Genomic DNA, 16,747 nt, shown 5'->3' with positions numbered 1-16,747 from the left:
CAGCGACAGTACTCTTGAATACTTACTTGTTTGGTGGCTGCTTACTGTGGAAGGGCCCTTTCGAACACAAGTGTCTCACATTAGAGTACTCTGTCTCAGTGAAAGACACGCCTCAGTTCAGAAACCACCCCGCACTCTGCAGCGAGCAGAGCAACAAAGCAGCACTTGCGGAGACGTTTCACAGAGTTCTTCTGAATTAGAAAACTCTGCAGGTTTTATCAGAAATTTCCAATCTGTGAATTATGCTTGTATTGGAAGCTGATACCGATATTGGATCTGATCAATCAATCAATCAATCAATTTTTTTATATAGCGCCAAATCACAACAAACAGTTGCCCCAAGGCGCTTTATATTGTAAGGCAAGGCCATACAATAATTATGTAAAACCCCAACGGTCAAAACGACCCCCTGTGAGCAAGCACTTGGCTACAGTGGGAAGGAAAAACTCCCTTTTAACAGGAAGAAACCTCCAGCAGAACCAGGCTCAGGGAGGGGCAGTCTTCTGCTGGGACTGGTTGGGGCTGAGGGAGAGAACCAGGAAAAAGACATGCTGTGGAGGGGAGCAGAGATCGATCACTAATGATTAAATGCAGAGTGGTGCATACAGAGCAAAAAGAGAAAGAAACAGTGCATCATGGGAACCCCCCAGCAGTCTACGTCTATAGCAGCATAACTAAGGGATGGTTCAGGGTCACCTGATCCAGCCCTAACTATAAGCTTTAGCAAAAAGGAAAGTTTTAAGCCTAATCTTAAAAGTAGAGAGGGTGTCTGTCTCCCTGATCTGAATTGGGAGCTGGTTCCACAGGAGAGGAGCCTGAAAGCTGAAGGCTCGGCCTCCCATTCTACTCTTACAAACCCTAGGAACTACAAGTAAGCCTGCAGTCTGAGAGCGAAGCGCTCTATTGGGGTGATATGGTACTACGAGGTCCCCAAGATAAGATGGGACCTGATTATTCAAAACCTTATAAGTAAGAAGAAGAATTTTAAATTCTATTCTAGAATTAACAGGAAGCCAATGAAGAGAGGCCAATATGGGTGAGATATGCTCTCTCCTTCTAGTCCCCGTCAGTACTCTAGCTGTAGCATTTTGAATTAACTGAAGGCTTTTTAGGGAACTTTTAGGACAACCTGATAATAATGAATTACAATAGTCCAGCCTAGAGGAAATAAATGCATGAATTAGTTTTTCAGCATCACTCTGAGACAAGACCTTTCTGATTTTAGAGATATTGTGTAAATGCAAAAAAGCAGTCCTACATATTTGTTTAATATGCGCTTTGAATGACATATCCTGATCAAAAATGACTCCAAGATTTCTCACAGTATTACTAGAGGTCAGGGTAATGCCATCCAGAGTAAGGATCTGGTTAGACACCATGTTTCTAAGATTTGTGGGGCCAAGTACAATAACTTCAGTTTTATCTGAGTTTAAAAGCAGGAAATTAGAGGTCATCCATGTCTTTATGTCTGTAAGACAATCCTGCAGTTTAGCTAATTGGTGTGTGTCCTCTGGCTTCATGGATAGATAAAGCTGGGTATCATCTGCGTAACAATGAAAATTTAAGCAATACCGTCTAATAATACTGCCTAAGGGAAGCATGTATAAAGTGAATAAAATTGGTCCTAGCACAGAACCTTGTGGAACTCCATAATTAACTTTAGTCTGTGAAGAAGATTCCCCATTTACATGAACAAATTGTAATCTATTAGACAAATATGATTCAAACCACCGCAGCGCAGTGCCTTTAATACCTATGGCATGCTCTAATCTCTTGAGCAGCCTGGTAGGAATGGGGTCTAATAAACATGTTGATGGTTTGGATGAAGTAACTAATGAAAATAACTCAGACAGAACAATCGGAGAGAAAGAGTCTAACCAAATACCGGCATCACTGAAAGCAGCCAAAGATAACGATACGTCTTTGGGATGGTTATGAGTAATTTTTTCTCTAATAGTTAAAATTTTGTTAGCAAAGAAAGTCATGAAGTCATTACTAGTTAAAGTTAATGGAATACTCAGCTCAATAGAGCTCTGACTCTTTGTCAGCCTGGCTACAGTGCTGAAAAGAAACCTGGGGTTGTTCTTATTTTCTTCAATTAGTGATGAGTAGAAAGATGTCCTAGCTTTACGGAGGGCTTTTTTATAGAGCAACAGACTCTTTTTCCAGGCTAAGTGAAGATCTTCTAAATTAGTGAGACGCCATTTCCTCTCCAACTTACGGGTTATCTGCTTTAAGCTACGAGTTTGTGAGTTATACCACGGAGTCAGGCACTTCTGATTTAAAGCTCTCTTTTTTAGAGGAGCTACAGCATCCAATGTTGTCTTCATTGAGGATGTAAAACTATTGACGAGATACTCTATCTCACTTACAGAGTTTAGGTAGCTACTCTGCACTGTGTTGGTATATGGCATTAGAGAACATAAAGAAGGAATCATATCCTTAAACCTAGTTACAACGCTTTCTGAAAGACTTCTAGTGTAATGAAACTTATTCCCCACTGCTGGGTAGTCCATCAGAGTAAATGTAAATGTTATTAAGAAATGATCAGACAGAAGGGAGTTTTCAGGGAATACTGTTAAGTCTTCTATTTCCATACCATAAGTCAGAACAAGATCTAAGATATGATTAAAGTGGTGGGTGGACTCATTTACTGATCAACCTCATTCCTACGAGCAACATGAACTATGTGATGCTGTTTTAACTTTACTACCAGGAACATCAGCGAGCCACCCCATCTTGGAAGTACGAATGTTACAGTGTTAATAAAAATAAAGGTTTAGGGTTATTAATTCCCCAAATTTTCCTAATAAAGGATGCACATCATCATGCCATGCGCAAGCCATATCCAAAAGCTGAGGGTGATCTGACAAATAGAGAGATATGCGAGTCACATACTCGCACTCACATGGATGCTTCTAGCTTTATAGATAGATGTTTCTTGTGTAGTTCACACAATGAGTGAGGGGAAAATAAGCAGGCTAGTCTGGTCTATGGATTCAGCTCCAGTGCATGCAGCACTGTCTGTAGCCACAGGTCAAGGATAATCATCAGAAGGAGGTCAGGAGGTGCTGGCTTTGTAATTTGCTGTTATCACTGTAGTGAACTGTGACACTGTGTGTGTGTTTTGGTGATCCAACTCCAGTGTAGGTAGGGTTGGATCTGTTCCATTATCCGTATCGGTTTCTGATACCAACATAATTCACAGATTGGAATTTTCAACCTACGGGGTTTTCCTATATAGGAAAACGCTGTGAAATGTCTGTGAACTAGAAATGCTGCCTTTGCTGCTCTGTTTGCTGCGGGGTGGGGGGGGGTGGGGGTTCTGAATGGAGGGGTGTCTCTCACTGAGACGAGGAGTGAGTGCTGTGTGTCAGACGCCTCTGTTTGGGAGGTCCTTTCTGCGGTTAGCAGCCGGCTAACAGGCAAGCACGGGGAAGTTATGTTGCTGACATGTCCCCTGAGCACCGCAAACCCAAGACGGCAACGTGAAATATTTGCAAAGCCGTTGAACCGAGAGGCCAATGGTCTGTCAAAACCTGCATCAAACATTTGACAAAGTGCCACATTAATGCAAGGATTTTTTTAACCGGAGCAGAAAGACAAAATGAACCAGGATGAGACGATTTACCCAGACTTACTTCAAATATGAGTAAATTAAGTACGGTGTTTTTGTGTTGAGTTTTGTAAATGAAGAAATGCTCTCTCTGACCATCCCAAAGACACTTCCTGTATTCAGAGTGGGTGTGCCATCTAGTGTTCAAGAGATGAAACTTCAGCCACTGTCCCAACAATAAATAAATTTATTTAATTCTTTCACCAAAACATTAAATCTAGATTTGCATTGTCGGGCAAATTGTAGCTGAACTTTCAGGTCTTCTTTTTAAGAAAATCCTCCTCTATACCACTTCAGCATGAAGCTGTATAACTGGGGACACAAAATATCATCATATAAAAGCAACAACAATGGTAATAATATTAAAGCAAACAGAGCTCTGGTCTCAGAATAATATCAGTATCGGCAGATATCGGGATTGGACCAGAAGTGAAAAAATGTGGATCGGTGCATGCTGCAGTGGACGAGTTTGAAAGTGTGTGAGTAGGTTGCTTGTATCTTGTGTCATTTTCTACTCTGTCACTGGGGGACATGTCCTTTGCTGTGTGGTCAGCAAACACTGCTGTGGGAGCTTTTGTTGTAAGGAGTGGCAGCGGCGAATGGTGACTGCAGTCACAGCTGTTGGGATATTTCAGGAGGAGCTCTGCTTCTGACCTCCTCAATCATGCCGATGCAAGATAGAGTGAACGTAACAAAATGATCAAACTTTCATGGTACAACCCAAGCCAGCTTGTCTTATTGCGTCATGTTTAATGACTACCTCGCCTGAATCCTGAGGTAAGTACTTTACTATTAGTGATACATGTAGCGTGCGTGTGTGTGTGTGAGAGAGAGAGAGAGCAGAGCAGCTATCACTTTCCTCTGTGCACTTCATGACAGTTTCAGAGTCAGTGACTCCCAGTTTTGTGTCGTTGGGCCAGCAGGCCGACACGATGGTAGATGAAAGTCTGAGGATGTGTGTGTGCTCTGAACTTTAAAATGTGACTTCAGAGGTGGGTTGGACTCCGGCTCAGCAGCTGGGAAGCACTGTGTTAAAGAGCACTGGAATGTCTAAATGCATTACATTAAGGACGTAATGACAACATTTCCCGGAGCCTTTAATGGATGTCTGAGCAGCGGCGTGCACGAGTAAGCACTTAGCTACACTGATGGACATCAGCACTGGAGACGGGGATGGTGGAGCCCGTAGAACGCTCAGGCTGACTGTCCGCTCGATTGCAGTTGGGACGTCTGTCAGCTGAACTGGGCAGCAGTGACGTTTATAATCCAGTTAACACAAAACTCTGCCGCTGAATGTGCCTTTCTGCCCTACATCAAGCACACTAGTTTGTTTTGCGGTGGGTGATGTCTTCATGTCTGTGCACGGTGTTTTAACCCTTTATGAGAGATGAGTGTTTATTCGTTTAACTACCCCGTTATGCTGATGATGATCTTCTTCAGTCTCTAAATCGTCAGCTGTCACTGTCTCACTTCCACAGAGGCTCAGCCATCTTTTGCAGAATAACCCACACACACAGTTCGCTCGTGAACAAGACCCAATGTTTGAGATGTGTTGCCACCTCTCAGTTATAAATCCTTTTTAAATATAACGTTACTGTGATTAATGGGTGTAATAATTACTTGAGATGCCACTCATCTTGTTCTCAATAATACGATGACGTGGGATGGAGGAGGGACGTCCAAGTCCATGTTGTGAGCTGCACAAACCACGCTGGCTTTGTTGAACAGGGAAAGACACTTGGGAGTTCGCATAAATGTGCTGCCTATGTTTGTATTTTCCGGGGTGATCCAACCTGTGTCCTTTTCAAGAACTGTAATACAGGGTATTGTTTGGATTGCAATCTGAAACCTTACCACTAGATGTCATTATAAATTCTGTTAGACCACTTTAAAAACGGCACAAGATGAATGTCCCATGTGACTACACTGTAGTTTTTAAAATCAAAACTAGGGCTGCACCTAACATCTGTTTGTTTTAATGATTAAAGGGGAACTGTGCAACATTTTTCCCTTAATTTTACAGTTTGAGTAATTATAATCAGTAAATGACTTGCTCCAGAGAGCATGGGGCTCCTCCCCACCAAAGGGTCTCGTACCAGAAAACCAGCCTTGCAACTTGAGGGACACTGAGCCGATGTCCTTTGAATGAGAAAGTCTCTGGTCTCCTGAGAAGCATGAACTGCTTTGCAGCAGTACAACAACTCCCACATGCCCCCTATCAAGGCAACGGTGAGCTCGAAGCTGTAAGAACAAGCCGACGTTTCTTACATGTTCGTCATCGTGGCAGAGCAGGTGAAAAACCAAATAAAACCGCTGTGGGAGGAAGTGAGGAAGAGGAAGAAAAGAGCATGTGGCAATATTGAATGGACTCAGCATTTGCTATGGTCATGACCTCCTAGCGAGGCAGCGAGCTGCCTTCATGCACAAGAGTTTTTCCTCTTGATATGACCATGCGACAGTGAAAATGGAAACTTAATTTTTTTTTTTTTTTACATTTTTCAGTTGGATTACATGTCGTCAGTTGCTTTGGATGAAGTTACTCGCTCTGTGTTTTTTTTATGTACTTTCAATGTCATGTCCTTACTAGAGGATATGGATTTTTTTGAGGCCGATGCCGATAACGATATTTGGGTGAAAAAATGCCAATAATTGATAAATCAACCGATATATATATATATATATATATATATATATATATATATATATATATATATATATATATATATATATATATATATATATATACGAGGGCTGTCAATAAAGTATAGGTCCTTTTTATTTTTTTCAAAAACTATATGGATTTCATTCATATGTTTTTATGTCAGACATGCTTGAACCCTCGTGCGCATGCGTGAGTTTTTCCACGCCTGTCGGTGACGTCATTCGCCTGTGAGCACTCCTTGTGGGAGGAGTCGTCCAGCCCCTCGTTGGAATTCCTTTGTCTGAGAAGTTGCTGAGAGACTGGCGCGTTGTTTGATCAAAATTTTTTCTAAACCTGTGAGACACATCGAAGTGGACACGGTTCGAAAAATTAAGCTGGTTTTCAGTGAAAATTTTAACGGCTGATGAGAGATTTTGAGGTGATTCTGTCGCTTTAAGTACTTACCACGGTGCGAGATGTCGCTCAGCGCTCTCAGGCGCCATCGTCAGCCTGTTTCAAGCTGAAAACCTCCACATTTCAGGCTCTATTGATCCAGGACGTCGTGAGAGAACAGAGAAGTTTCAGAAGAAGTCGGTTTCAGCATTTTATCCGGATATTCCACTGTTAAAGGAGATTTTTTTAATGAAAGACGTGCGGACGGGTCCGCGCGTCGGGACGCAGCCGACGCGGTGCGGCGGCACAGGAAAAACACCTCCGTGTTGATAACATTTGTAAAATCCAGGCGGCTTTTGATGGCTTTCAGTGGAGTGAGTATATGAGAAATTGTTTAACAGGCAGGACATGTTCCAACTTGTCTTTAAGGCTTTCAACAGAGGTGTTTTTCCTGTGGCGGAGCACCGTGTCGGCTGCGTCCCGACGCGCGGACCCGTCCGCACGTCTTTCATTAAAAAAATCTCCTTTAACAGTGGAATATCCGGATAAAATGCTGAAACCGACTTCTTCTGAAACTTCTCTGTTCTCTCACGACGTCCTGGATCAATAGAGCCTGAAATGTGGAGGTTTTCAGCTTGAACAGGCTGACGACGGCGCCTGAGAGCGCTGAGCGACGTCTCGCACCGTGGGAAGTCCTTAAAGCGACAGAATCACCTCAAAATCTCTCATCAGCCGTTAAAATTTTCACTGAAAACCAGCTTAATTTTTCGAACCGTGTCCACTTCGATGTGTCTCACAGGTTTAGAAAAAATTTTGATCAAACAACGCGCCAGTCTCTCAGCAACTTCTCAGACAAAGGAATTCCGACGAGGGGCTGGACGACTCCTCCCACAAGGAGTGCTCACAGGCGAATGACGTCACCGACAGGCGTGGAAAAACTCACGCATGCGCACGAGGATTCAAGCATGTCTGACGTAAAAACATATGAATGAAATCCATATAGTTTTTGAAAAAAATAAAAAGGACCGTTACTTTATTGACAGCCCTCGTATATATATATATATATATATATATATATATATATATATATATATATATTTTTTTTTAATGAATAAAATGTTCGTTTTTGGACCCTTAACAAAAAAGGTATGAGCTAAAAGCTGAAGCTTTGTCCTCATATTGATTAACTTTATAACAGAGAAGATTTTTGAAGTTCAAAAAATGCAATCAAGAATTAAACCTTTGTGAAATTAGCAAATACATATCCTTAAAAAGAGTTGTGAAATACATCTGATCTTGTACCCCTTGTTGCTGCAACTTAGATATAGGTTATATTACAGGTAGAAAAACTTTTTCAGTTGCAGACAAGTAATTGTGAGAGGAAAGAAACACAAACACTAAGGAAACATTATTTTCACAATTTATTTTTCTATTCTGCAACTTTCAAGAACAAAAAACTTTAAAACAACCTTAGTGCAAGCAGAGGTTGGTTTTTATGCTGGTAGAACATTTTAACAAGAAAACATGGACCCTGATATAACGTGAGGAAACTATCATATAACAGTAAAATACAATTCTTTTCACAAGACCCTGTAGTATGTTTCTGCAATTTTCAAGAACAGTAACAAAGAACTGTCTAGTACAAAAAAAAATCTGTGCAAAGTTGCATTAATCTCTAAGGAAAAGATAAATAACATTACAAAAAAACAAAACAAAACTCAACTCTACAAAAGTTATTAAACAAATCTTGAAACATTCGCCCTTCATTCTTGGTCCCTTTGGGTGGAAATCAAAAACCTATTTTTATTCTCTTTGTTATGAGTAGTTTTTATTTTATGTTTTATTCTTTTACTTCTGTTTTTAATTAGGTTTTTTTATTATTTATTTTAATTTTTTATGTTGAACTGTTCTGTGTGAGGCACCTTGAGACGGCTTTTGTTGTAATTTAGCGCTTTATAAGCTGATTACGGTGAAATTGAACAACATTTTATTGAGTCTTAAAGTAAATAAATATGAAATTGTTTACTGGATCCTTAAACTCTGGATAATAAACGCTATATGGTGGATCCTTGATCTCTGGACATAAACAGAAATAAAATCTTAGTTTTTGTCAAAAGCATTTCCTTTCAGACATTAATAGTGGTATGAATGTCTTTCCATACCTATGAGCTGAGCTCTACAGCTCATAGACGTCTCATTTTGGGAGGAAAAAATGTTTTAGTCGATTGTAGTTTATTGTCTGTATTGCAACGTTTGTAAGAGGTGTCATTTTATTTAAAGCGGCGATTCCTTTTGAAGTTATTAATTCCGAGCGGACTCTGTTTCAGCACAGAGCTGCGCGGTGTTTGAATCTGTGACAAAGGAATGGAGGACGATTCTCGTTTGTTGACTGCAACAAGACAATAGTCCCAGTTAATGACTTTAATACACACAAAAATGACTCATGATATTTTAATGGCTTTGAGAGGGGTTAAGAAGCGGACTTACCGCTTCTGAAGAGCAGCGAATCAAAAAGCCACGAGGCATTGAATCGAATCATTGATTCACGCTTCAAACTGGAGTCGCGCTGCAGAAACCGTTGATTACATGGTCCAAAATAAGCGTAACGGTCAAAATTATATCGTAACAGGCCGTAACGCAAGGCGAACGGCAGTAATCTCCAGAACCCTTCCGGACGACGAGTGAATCTGAATGTTTCAACCTCTTAGCAGTAAACAAAAGTTTTTCATGCTAGAAATAAGGTCTACACAACGTGGGCTTAATCAAAAGTGTGACCGACGCAATGAAGCACATTTGACACATTACTACATAATGTTGTGAAAGTGTAGGAACACGGACCTACAACAGGGGGCGCAAATGAACGGACAATGGAGGAAGTCAAATAATAACACTTTACTGTTGTGAATGAGCACAACAAACATGGCAGATCACAATAGAATGCAATGAAGTCAATTCACAGAATGTGTCATGTGGGCAGGCTCGAACATAAGAGACGTCTGTCCAAAGCAGAACCGGAACCACACAATTTCCTCTGCCACTGAACCCCGGGAATACTGGAGCCGCCAAGTCCCGAACTCCCAGGTGGCCACTGCCTCCGCTTGTCGGATCTGGTACTGCTGGCGAGGAGCAAAAACAGTTAGATGTGGGTGCGTTTACACCCAGCAACACTTATGGTGGGAAATCCACCTCCACCTCTCATCAGAAAACTGGTATGTGCAGGGGTATGAGTACTTATCAAAAAAGGTTGGTGAAAAGTCCAACTCAGTCTCCAGCTGCAAGTACTCACTGACTACTGTCAAAAACACAAAGCAACAATGTTTTACTGTCTGAAAGACAACACAACGGCTGAGTACATTACCTCCTAAGAAGAGCGATATCTCGGCAAAGAGGTGGAGATGTCGTCTTGCTGATATACAAATGAAGATCAGATGATTGGTGACAGCTGTCATAGGTGATAAGTGACAGCTGTCACCCCGGCTGCTCCTGTGAGGCGGCAGCGCCCTCTTGTGCCTGGAGCCCGCACTCCAGGCAGGGTGCCCTCTGGTGGTGGTGGGCCAGCAGTACCTCCTCTTCAGCGGCCCACACAACAGGACCCCCCCCCAACGGGCACCTCCTGGCGCCCGACCAGGCTTGTCCGGGTGGCGGCGGTAGAAATCGGCCAGGAGGGCCGGGTCTAGGATGAAGCTCCTCTTCACCCAGGAGCGTTCTTCGGGTCCGTACCCCTCCCAGTCCACCAAATACTGGAAGCCCCGGCCCATCCTACGGACATCCAAGAGCCGGCGCACAGTCCAAGCTGGCTCACCATCGACGATCCGGGCAGGAGGCGGTGCCGGACCCGGAGCACAAAGGGGTGAGGTGTGATGTGGTTTTATACGGGACACATGGAAAACAGGATGGATCCGCAGTGAGGCCGGAAGCTGAAGCCTCACTGCGGCTGGACTGATGACCTTGAGTATCTTGAAGGGACCGATGTAACGGTCCTGCAGTTTAGGGGAGTCCACTTTGAGGGGAATGTCCTTTGTTGACAACCACACCTCCTGCCTTGGCTGATATGCAGGGGCCGGGGTCCGCCGGCGGTCTGCATGGGCTTTTGCCCTCGTCCGGGCCTTCAGCAAGGCAGAACGGGCGGCGCGCCACACCCGACGGCACTTCCGCAGGTGGGCCTGGACCGAGGGCACACCGACCTCTCCCCCGACCACTGGAAACAACGGGGGCTGGTACCCCAGACACACCTCAAAAGGGGAGAGGCCGGTGGCAGAAGACACCTGGCTGTTACGGGCATACTCAATCCAGGCCAAATGGGTACTCCAGGCCGCTGGGTGCGCGGCCGTCACGCAGCGCAGGGCCTGTTCCACTTCCTGATTGGCCCGTTCTGCCTGCCCGTTGGTCTGAGGGTGATACCCGGACGAGAGACTCACCGTGGCCCCCAGTTCCCGGCAGAAGCTCCTCCAGACCTGCGAGGAGAACTGGGGACCGCGATCGGAGACGATGTCTGTTGGAATCCCATGCAGCCGGACGACGTGGTGGACCAGGAGGTCTGCAGTCTCCTGGGCCGTCGGGAGCTTTGGGAGGGCCACGAAGTGGGCCGCCTTGGAGAATCGGTCCACTATCGTGAAGATGGTGGTGTTGCCCTGGGACGGCGGGAGGCCCGTCACAAAATCCAGGCCGATGTGGGACCAGGGGCGGTGAGGCACAGGAAGCGGCTGGAGCAGTCCCGGTGCCCTGCGGTGGTCTGCCTTGCCCCTGGCGCAGGTGGCGCAGGCCTGGATATAATCCCGGACGTCGGCCTCCAGGGACGCCCACCAGAAGCGCTGCCGGACAACTGCCACAGTTCTTCGCACCCCTGGATGACAGGAGAGCTTGGAACCGTGACAGAAGTCCAAGACTGCAGCCCTGGCCTCTGGTGGGACGTAAAGTTTGTTCTTCGGCCCGGTTCCTGGGTCCAGGCTCCGTGCCAGGGGCTCCCTGACGGTCTTCTCCACATCCCAGGTGAGGGTGGCCACGATAGCGGACTCCGGGATGATAGGTTCCGGTGGATCCGACAGCTCGGTTTTGACTTCGTCTTCATGCACCCGGGACAAGGCATCCGATCTCTGGTTTTTGGTCCCGGGGCGGTAGGTGATCCTGAAGTCAAAACGGCCGAAGAACAGTGACCAGCGGGCTTGCCTGGGATTCAGCCGCTTGGCGGTCCTGATATATTCCAGGTTCCAATGGTCAGTGAAAACCGTGAATGGCACGGACGTTCCCTCCAACAGGTGTCTCCACTCTTCAAGAGCCTCTTTCACCGCAAGGAGTTCTCGATTGCCGACGTCATAGTTCCGTTCTGCCGGGGTCAACCTGCGGGAAAAGTAGGCACACGGGTGAAGAACCTTATCGGTCTCTCCGCTCTGGGAAAGCACAGCTCCTATCCCTGAGTCCGAGGCGTCCACTTCAACCACAAACTGGCGACTAGGATCGGGCTGCACCAGAACGGGTGCAGACGAGAAGCGCCGTTTCAACTCCTTGAACGCGGCATCGCACCGATCCGACCAGGTGAAGGGGACTTTTGGAGAGGTCAGGGCTGTCAGGGGGCTAACTACCTGACTGTAGCCCTTAATGAACCTCCTGTAGAAATTTGCAAAGCAGAGGAACTGTTGCAGCTTCCTACGGCTTGTAGGTTGGGGCCAGTCTCTCACCGCCGCAACCTTGGCCGGATCAGGAGCGACGGAGTTGGAGGAGATGATAAACCCCAGGAAGGACAAAGAAGTGCGGTGAAACTCACACTTCTCACCCTTCACAAACAGCCGGTTCTCCAACAACCGCTGCAGGACCTGACGTACATGCCGGACATGGGTCTCAGGATCCGGAGAAAAGATGAGTATATCGTCCAGATATACAAAGACTAATCGGTGCAGGAAATCCCGCAAGACGTCATTAACCAATGCTTGGAACGTCGCGGGGGCGTTTGTGAGGCCGAACGGCATGACCAGGTACTCAAAGTGACCTAACGGGGTGTTAAATGCCGTCTTCCACTCGTCTCCCTTCCGGATCAGAACCAGGTGATACGCATTTCTAAGATCCAGCTTAGTGAATATTTTAGCGCCATGCAGAGGCGTGAACACCGAATCCAACAAGGGCAACGGGTATCGATTGCGAACCGTGATTTCGTTCAACCGCCTGTAATCAATGCATGGACGGAGTCCGCCATCTTTTTTGCCCACAAAAAAGAAACCTGCACCCATCGGGGAGGTGGAATTCCGGATCAACCCGGCAGCTAAAGAGTCCCGGATGTAGGTCTCCATTGATTCGCACTCAGGTCGTGAGAGGTTGTACAGCCTGCTGGACGGGAACTCTACGCCTGGAACCAAATCAATGGCACAATCGTAAGGGCGGTGCGGGGGAAGGGTGAGCGCCAGATCCTTACTGAACACATCCACAAGGTCATGGTACTCCACCGGCACCGTCGCCAGATTGGGCGGGACTCTGACCTCCTCCTTAGCCTGGGAACCGGGAGGAACCGAGGAACCTAAACACACCTGATGGCAGGTTTCGCTCCACTGAACCACTACCCCGGACGGCCAATCAATCCGGGGATTGTGTTTTAACATCCAGGGGAACCCGAGAATCACGCGGGAGGTAGAAGGAGTCACAAAAAACTCGATCTCCTCCCGGTGGTTCCCTGACACCACCAGAGTTACTGGTGGTGTCTTGTGTGTGATTAGAGGGAGTAGGGTGCCATCTAGTGCCCGCACCTGCACTGGCGAAGTAAGCGCCACTAGAGGGAGCCCTGCCTCCCTGGCCCATCTGCTATCTAGCAGATTCCCTTCAGAGCCCGTGTCCACCAGTGCTGGGGCCTGAAGGGTTAAATCCCCATAAAGGATCGTAACTGGGAGTCGTGTGGCAATATGGGTATGTCCCACGTGAATGTCTTGGCCCACCCTTAGCCCAGTTTCTAGGGGCGGGCGTTGGTGTTTAACCACTCGGGGCAGTCTCTCAGTTGATGCTCTATCGAGCCACAAACAAAGCACGCTCCGCGGACCAGCCTCCTTTGTCTATCTGGTGGCCTAAATGTGGCCCTGCTCGTGTCCATAGCTTCATCAGCAGGGGGAGCTGTAACCACACGGAGCGTAGAGGCCATGGAGTGTGGGGAGGGCGGAACTCGGTCGGAACCGGAAGGAGGAGGGATGGCGCGTGCCCGGCCACGCCCTTCGTCTCGTTCCCGACGTCGTTCTTCTAGCCGATTGTCTAGCCGTATAACGAGATCAATAAGCCCGTCTAAATCCCGCGGTTCGTCCTTAGCCACCAGGTGCTCCTTCAGGACCAACGACAGTCCATTTACGAAGGCGGCACGGAGGGCAGTGTTATTCCAGCCGGACCTCGCAGCCGCGATGCGGAAGTCGACTGCATAAGCAGCTACGCTCCGGCGCCCCTGTCTTATTGACAGCAGCACGGCTGAAGCGGTCTCTCCTCTATTCGGGTGATCGAACACTGTTCTGAACTCCCTCACAAACCCATCGTGTGTCAGAAGGAGCCGTGAATTTTGTTCCCAGAGCGCTGTAGCCCAAGCGCGTGCCTCACCGCGAAGCAGATTAATCACATAAGCTATCTTACTAGCATCAGTCGCGTACATGACGGGACGTTGTGCGAAGACGAGCGAACACTGCATAAGAAAGTCCGCGCACGTCTCCACACAACCCCCATACGGCTCTGGAGGGCTTATGTATGCTTCAGGGGAAGGTGGGAGGGGTCGTTGAACGACCTGTGGAACGTCAATATTGTGCACAGGATTGGCAGGAGGAGGAGCCGCAGCATCGCCCTGAGCGCGCGCTTCCACCTGCGCGGTGATAGCCTCCACCCTGCGGTTAAGGAGGACGTTCTGCTCGGTCATTCGATCCAACCGAGCAGTAAAAGCGGTGAGGATTTGCTGCAACTCACTGATCATGCCTCCTGCAGACGCCTGTGCGCCCTGCTCTTCCATTGGCCGTTCAACAGCCGGGTGATGCCCCTCGGGGTCCACGACGCGGGCCAAGATATCCTGTTGTGAAAGTGTAGGAACACGGACCCACAACAGGGGGCGCAAATGAACGGACAATGGAGGAAGTCAAATAATAACACTTTGCTGTTGTGAATGAGCACAACAAACACGGCAGATCACAATAGAATGCAATGAAGTCAATTCACAGAATGTGTCATGTGGGCAGGCTCGAAGATAAGAGACGTCTGTCCAAAGCAGAACCGGAACCACACGATTTCCTCTGCCACCGAACCCCGGGAATACTGGAGCCGCCAAGTCCCGAACTCCCAGGTGGCCACTGCCTCCGCTTGTCGGTTCTGGTACTGCTGGCGAGGAGCAAAAACAGTTAGATGTGGGTGCGTTTACACCCAGCAACACTTATGGTGGGAAATCCACCTCCACCTCTCATCAGAAAACTGGTATGTGCAGGAGTATGAGTACTTATCAAAAAAGGTTGGTGAAAAGTCCAACTCAGTCTCCAGCTGCAAGTACTCACTGACTACTGTCAAAAACACAAAGCAACAATGTTTTACTGTCTGAAAGACAACACAACGGCTGAGTACGTTACCTCCTAAGAAGAGCGATATCTCGGCAAAGAGGTGGAGATTGAATTAAACATCAGCTTTTGTAACCAACTTTGTTACAGTTTCTCCTCAAATCACTGTGCAAGCTGGTTCAGCGCCACGCTACATGCACACTCACAAACGCATACATACAAGTCCAAGCGAAGCGGAGACTAGGGGTGTGAGTCTCAGTATTTCACGTTTCAGTTCAATTCCAATTCATTGGGCCCTGATTCAGTTCAAAATTTGATCCAATTCTAAATTCAGTAGATAGAGCTGCTAATTTCAGGAGGGTGCTGCAGTGTGCTAAGAAAGGTGGTGTGGCAAGTGATGCTATGAAAGCAAAGTGTGTCTAAGATTACATCATTTTGTGGGTGCGCGCGCGTGCGTGTGTATGGCTTAGATCACGTAAAATCGGGGCGAGCTGACATTTGCCCTTTGGCATGCTTATGTATTTTGGGTTAAGGATGACCACCGCGAAAATGGAAAGTTGATGGCACTAATATTTTTGGAGAAATGATCAGTTTTAGCTAACCAATAAAAAATGGATTTTGTGCTGCAGTGCAAAATTGGAGTTCACGGTTTTGAGGTTTTAAATGTTATTGTGGTCTATGTTATTTAAACAGTATTGTCAGTGTTATTGATTTATTGTGTTTTTGTAGATCAATTGGATTAGTCATTAACTCATTGAGTGCCAGCCATATTCAAAGTTCAGAACATCCCAGTGCCAGGATTTTTCAGCATTTGAGTGTTTTTTCAAGACCCATAGAAAATTGAGTTCTATGTCCATGTCTAGGGCTGCAACAAACAATTATTTGGGTAATCGATTAATCTGTTGGGGTTTCGACTCGATTAATCAGATTAGCGGGGAATTTTTAAAAAATGTGCCAGGGAAACAGTTTTTCTCTCCTTCCATCACTTTATTTAACAGTAAGTCCCTTCGGCTGCTCCCTTGTTTGCACTCGGGGTCGCCACAGCAAATCCAAGGTGGATCTGCATGTTGAACTGGCACAGGTTTTACACTGGATGCCCTTCCTGACGCAACTCCACATTACATGGAGAAATGTGGTGGGGGTGGGATTTGAACCTGGAACCTTCTGCAATGAAACCAAGCGCATTAACCACTTGGCCACCACCACCTTCATCACTTTAACAACAGAACATTATTTGAAAACTTAAAATACTTGAAAATCAACAAATTGTCAAATGTCCCTTGGCTGTTGAAATATACAATAATAAAGAATAAAACAGATTATAATAAAGAACAAAAATAATTATTTCAAATGGCATTGCTTTATCAAAGTGCTGAGTTGCCATAAAACAACATTGAAACATATAAATGTTATAAAATATGTATATGGTGAAAAAAGGGGTATTTTATTGCTGCAAATGAGCAATTAGCATAATCAGTTAACCATAAAACCTAAATCAAAAACTGTAGCCTGACTCATTATATGTGCAACATTCTCTGTATAACTTGTAAACTATGTGGTCATTTCACAATGACACATGTGACTCATCCCACATATACGTATTTCTCC

The 16,747-nt window shown here is 46.1% G+C and overlaps 1 protein-coding gene across 3 annotated transcripts in view; it reads left to right on the top strand.

Moving 5' to 3' along the window:
• raph1a (Ras association (RalGDS/AF-6) and pleckstrin homology domains 1a) overlaps nucleotides 1–16,747 on the top strand; it is a 356,622-nt gene that overhangs the window by 28,980 nt on the left and 310,895 nt on the right. The window lies entirely within an intron of this gene.

This window comes from Thalassophryne amazonica, chromosome 14 (assembly GCF_902500255.1).
Source record: "Thalassophryne amazonica chromosome 14, fThaAma1.1, whole genome shotgun sequence".
NCBI classification, from domain to species: Eukaryota; Metazoa; Chordata; class Actinopteri; order Batrachoidiformes; family Batrachoididae; genus Thalassophryne; species Thalassophryne amazonica.
Note: the sequence above shows the minus strand (reverse complement) of the source record. Positions and strands in the feature narration are given on the sequence as shown.